Source organism: Staurois parvus, unplaced genomic scaffold (genome assembly GCF_062004578.1).
Source record: "Staurois parvus isolate SC_StPar_1 unplaced genomic scaffold, SC_StPar_1.0 ptg000604l, whole genome shotgun sequence".
In the NCBI taxonomy this organism is placed as follows: Eukaryota; Metazoa; Chordata; class Amphibia; order Anura; family Ranidae; genus Staurois; species Staurois parvus.
The window spans coordinates 172,629-178,628 of NW_028318400.1; the positions used below are offsets into that span (position 1 = coordinate 172,629).

Below are 6,000 nucleotides of genomic sequence, written 5' to 3' on the forward strand. Positions count from 1 at the left end.
CTACAGTATAATGCATTCAGTTTACATTACTCTACATTTTGTGTCTTTTTTTGCACCCAACATCTAGCATTTTCTTTCAATGTTTTGGACAAGAGGGCACCTTTCTGTCATATGATTTGTACCATGCATTTGCCTGAGACAAAGCAAGCAGCCTAAAAGGGATGGAGTCAGGAATATCTGGAATGTACATTAACATGCCCAGTAACCAATGTTTCTAAAAGTACCAGATAACCATCAACTAGGCTAACTAATACAATCAACTGGCCTGGTACCCTCAAGAATTGCCTGTATACAAAGCAAGAGATGTTGGAAGATCAGCTGTAACCTTTAAGGTAAATGTTTTTGTTTTCCTGGTATACAACCCCTGGGAAATAGTATGGAATCACCAATGTTGGAAAATATTCATTCAAATGTTTAATTGTGTAGAAAAAAAAACAATCACAGACATGCCTCACAACTATTTTCATTTTACATTCCTACCTTCTGGCTTTAAGAAACACTTAAAAATATAAAAAAATAAAGAAAACTGCAATCAATTGTAACTGTTTTTGTAGATAAAGCAGAGGAAAAAAATATGGAATCACTCAACTCTGAGGAAAATATTATGGAATCTTCATGTACTTTGCAGTTCTAAAACAAACATCTGCATCAGATTAAATCTGCTAATTAGTCTGCAGTTAAAAAAAGACCGCTTACACACCTTGGTGAGCTGTTGTGCCAAGCTGATTGCATGAATCATGGCGCCAACACCAGAGATGTTATTTGAAACAAAGGAGAGGATTATAAAATTTTTTCAAGAAGATGAATCATCATGGAATGTGGCAAAAGATGTTGGTTGTTCCCAGTCAGCTATGTCTAAAATCTGGACCAAGTACAAATCAAATGGGAAGGTTGTAAAAGGGAAGCGTACTGGTAGGCCAAGGAAGACATCAAAGCATCAAGATAGAAAACTTAAAGCAATATGCCTTGAAAACAGAAAATGCACAACAAGACAAATGAGGAACAAATGGGCAAAAACTGGAGTCAATGTCTGTGACCGAACTGTAAGACATTGCTTAAGGCAATGGGATTTACAGTGGGGCAAAAAAGTATTTAGTCAGCCACCAATTGTGCAAGTTCTCCCACTTAAAAAGATGAGAGAGGCCTGTAATTGGCATCATAGGTAGACCTCAACTATGAGAGACAAAATGAGAAAAAAATCCAGAAAATCACATTGGCTGATTTGGAAACAATTTATTTGCAAATTATGGTGGAAAATAAGTATTTGGTCACCTACAAACAAGCAAGATTTCTGGCTCTCACAGACCTGTACCTTCTTCTTTAAGAGGCTCCTCTGTCCTGCACTCATTACCTCTATCAATGGCACCTGTTTGAACTTGTTATCAGTATAAAAGACAAATGTCCACAACCTCAAACAGTCACACTCCAAACTCCACTATGGTGAAGACCAAAGAGCCGTCAAAGGACACCAGAAACAAAATTGTAGACCTGCACCAAGCTGGGAAGACTGAATCTGCAATAGGCAAGCAGCTTGGTGTGAACAAATCAACTGTGGGAGCAATAATTAGAAAATGGAAGACATACAAGACCACTGATAATCTCCCTCGATCTGGGGCTCCACGCAAGATCTCACCCCGTGGGGTCAAAATGATCACAAGAACGGTGAGCAAAAATCCCAGGACCACACGGGGGGACCTAGTGAATGACCTGCAGAGAGCTGGGACCAACGTAACAAAGGCTACCATCAGTAACACACTACGCCGCCAGGGACTCAGATCCTGCAGTGCCAGTCGTGTCCCCCTGCTTAAGCCAGTACATGCCCGGGCCCGTCTGAAGTTTGCTAGAGAGCATTTGGATGATCCAGAAGAGGATTGGGAGAATGTCAAATGGTCAGATGAAACCAAAATAGAACTGTTTGGTAGAAACACAACTCGTCGTGTTTGGAGGAGAGAGAATGCTGAGTTGCATCCAAAGAATACCATACCTACTGTGAAGCATGGGGGTGGCAACATCATGCTTTAGGGCTGTTTCTCCGCAAAGGGACCAGGACAACTGATCCATGTACAGGACAGAATGAATTGGGCCATGTATCGTGAGATTTTGAGTGCAAACCTCCTTCCATCAGCAAGGGCATTGAAGATGAAACATGGCTGGGTCTTCCAACATGACAATGATCCCAAACATACCGCCTGGGCAACGAAGGAGTGGCTTCGTAAGAAGCATTTCAAGGTCCTGGAGTGGCCTAGCCAGTTCCCAGATCTCAACCCCATAGAAAACCTTTGGAGGGAGTTGAAAGCCAGTGTTGCCCAGCGACAGCTCCAAAACATCACTGCTCTAGAGGAGATCTGCATGGAGGAATGGGCCAACATACCAGCAACAGTATGTGCCAACCTTGTGAAGACTTACAGGAAACTTTTGACCTCTGTCATTGCCAACAAAGGATATATAACAAAGTATTGAGATGAACTTTTGATATTGACCAAATACTTATTTTCCACCATAATGTGCAAATAAATTCTTTCCAGATCAGCCAATATGATTGTCTGGATTTTTTTTCTAATTTTGTCTCTCATAGTTGAGGTCTACCTATGATGCCAATTACAGGCCTCTCTCATCTTTTTAAGTGGGAGAACTTGCACAATTGGTGGCTGACTAAATACTTTTTTGCCTCACTGTACATACAGAAAAGCCAAGTGAAAACCATCATTAACACCTAAACAGAAAAAAACAAGGTTACAATGGGATAAAGAAAATCAATTATGGATTGTGGATGACTGGATGAAAGTGATATTCAGTGATGAATCTGTATTGGGCAGGGTGATGATGCTGGAACTTTTGTTTGGTGCCATTCCAATTAAAATTATAAAGACAACTGCCTGAAGAAAAAAATGCAAGTTTCTACAATCATTGATGATATGGGGTTGCATGTCAGGTAAAGGTACGGGGGAGATGACAGTCATTAAATCTTCAATAAATGCACAAGTTTATATTGAGATTTTGGACTCTCTTCTTATTCCATCAATTGAAAGGATGTTTGGTGATGATGCCATAATTTTTCAGGATGAAAATTCATCTTGCCATAGGGCAAAAGCCATGAAAACTTTCCTTCAAAAAAACATATAATATCAATGGCATGACCTGACAATAGTCCGGACCTCAATCCAATTGATAATCTATGGTGGAAATGAAAGAAAATGGTCCATGACAAGGCTTCAATCTGCAAAACTGATCTGGCAACTGCAATAAGAGAAAGTTGGAGCTGGATTGATGAAGAATACAGTTTGTTGATAGTTATATCCAAGCCTCAGAGAATTCAAGCTCTTATAAAGGCTAGAGGTGGTGCAACAAAGTACTAGTGGTGTTACCTCCTTCATATACTCCCACCCAAATACACGCTCCGCCTCGTCTGCACCCCAGTCATGCTGGCCCTCCCTTTTAGTTTTGCTCAGTCAAGGCCCTGACTGGAACCCTGATATTGCTGTGCTACATATTTAAACACATTAGAAGAAATTTATGAAAATCTTTTAAGCTGAATCCTGTCAATTTTTGCTTATAAAGTACGTAGGGGAGCAGTAGGAAAATTACATATTCTTAGTAAACAAACTGGTTTTCAGCTTTGCAAAATTTTTTAAATTTCCCCTGGGGTTTGTATGCAGAGGATTGCATATGAATCATTTAGACTGAGTGACTATTTAACTTCAGGGATGGATACATTAAAAGATTAAATTATAACAAGCTCTAGTACATTTTTTATTGTGCTTATAGGAACAATGAGATTTTAGAGCCCATTCACAACCCTCATGTATACATGTTAATGTGTGGCATGTCGCTTCATTATAAATGGGTAGCCAGCACACTGTCCCAGAATAAGACAAGACAGATTTTTAATTCAGCCCATTGCTATGCACAGTATGTGGGCGCACTGTCTGCTTCTCTATTAGTGCATTGGAGTGCAGGTAAAAATTAAAGATATATCAATGCACAGCACCACAGTATACATATTCCCATGCATGGTAATGTATGGCAAAATATGTGTTTTAATACATGTCACTATAATGCCTAAATATGAATGTGCTCTCAAGTTTAAATGGTTAAGCAATGCAAAGATCAATTGGCAAATTATAGCAGCCTTTTGGAAATTATTTTAAATTTATTGATGCCTTATTGGTTCACTCACTGCTCTTTCAACTGCATTGTTGAATAAACGTATTGCTTTTTCAGACTGGTGTGTATGCATTATGAATGCTCACATCCTGTGGCTGTCAAAGGATCAGTGATGATCAGCTACTGAACATTTCAGATGGATTCAGGCTATAGGTTCATTAAACTACGATAACATCATGACACTTGTTATTTTCTTTTTATCATTGTTGAAAAAATGATCGTTATAGCAAAGAACAATTTCCACTCGTAAAACTTTGAGATGATAGATATATAATACAAAAGGTGTTAACATGATCTATGCAAGAAACCTTGATGTGTTTTGTACAGTTGATCATGCTAATGCACAAAGAATCGGAGCAAAAGCCTCTATCTGGTTAATGGGAAGAAAAATCGACATAGTTATGTTCTAATTAATGCCCGTTCTTCCAAATAGAAGCTAAACAGACTGTAATTGTCATATTATGTACCACAAGTTTTTAAAATGTGCACATTTAATGGCTGAATAAAAGGATACACAGCTAGAACCTGTGTAACATACCCAAGGTTGTCACTTGCATACTAAAACAATATTAAATGACTCACAGTTTGGCTTCCACTGAGCAGGAGATGTGAAGGAGGACTAGACCCGCACACAGCACCCAGGACACCATTGTGCAGGGCTGAAAGGCTTAGAATAACTGTGTATAAGTTTAGCACAGCCTTGGTATGTTTCACATTCCCCTCCTATGCTGTTGAAAGCTGGGTTCGCTGTGAGGGCATTGGCCACTGAACAACAAATACTCATTAAGCACTAACCAGTTATTACAGGTCTTGCGTGGGAATAGGGCACTTGCAAATAATTTCTTTAAATATTTTGTTTTCATTAATATTAAAAAAGGTGACTTCATTGAAAGAGTTGTATTTTCACATAAAAATGATAACACTGGGGCGTGCCTTAGCCGTCTATGTGAGCGGTTGTGTTCCTGCACAGCTCCTTCAACATCCTGACATTTATCCTGCCTTGAGACCTCTATTTAGGCTACACCTATCTGCATCACCGACAGCACAGCCCCGGCTGACATCCTGTCTCTGCCACCATTACCCTGGAGCGCTGAGAACATGACAAGGAAGAAGGTAGAGGGGGATACCACATCACAGCCTGTCCAACATGGTGGAGACCTGATCCCTCAGCGCTCGGCTGAAGACCTCCAGAATGATGAAGCTTAGCAAGTTTGCCCACTCCTGTAGGGATAAATCTCACCCACTTCTTTCTGGCTCAGGGGCACAGCGGCCTCCTTCCTCGGGACTCTTGGTGCAGCTCCCTCAGGCCTCTGCAGTGCCCTCTCCAGCCTCCGGTACAGTGAGTACCTTCTCTCCTAGTCCCCACTGACGGCCATGCAGATGTTCCTGAACCTCCAGAACCATCGCTTAAAGAAATATTAACAGCAGTCTACACTGATGGCACATTGCTCACACAGCTTACTGTGGAATTTAAAAGCATGAAAGAAGTCATTTTGTTTATCAGCCATGATATGCAAAAGATGAGAGAAAGGGCGACCGCCATTGAAGGTAGGGTGAGCGCATTGGAGGATGAACCCCCCCCCCGCAACAAGATGTACGTTCTAACACTATTAAAACATCTGAGCACCTGGCCAGGTTGGAGGACGTGGAGAAATGCCTACGCATGAGCAACCTTCGCCTGGTAAGCTTGCCTGAGAGAGCCGAAGGAAAGAATCCTGTGGAATTTATCAAGACTTGATTACTTAATACATTCATTAAAGATAATCTAACACCTTTTTTCTCTGTGGAGAGAGCCCATAGGGTCCCACCCCGACCTACTCCACTGGGGGGCCCTGA

General features: G+C 40.8%; 1 protein-coding gene across 1 annotated transcript in view; it reads right to left on the bottom strand.

Annotated features, from left to right (window-relative positions):
• Positions 1-4,825, bottom strand: part of LOC149449760 (alpha-2-macroglobulin-like protein 1) — a 128,671-nt gene extending 123,846 nt beyond the window's left edge. The window contains exon 1 of the mRNA XM_089692746.1: positions 4,747-4,825. The gene's annotated coding sequence lies outside the window, so the exon portion shown is untranslated. The remainder of the gene's footprint in view (positions 1-4,746) is intronic.
• Between the last annotated feature and the right edge of the window lie 1,175 nt (positions 4,826-6,000).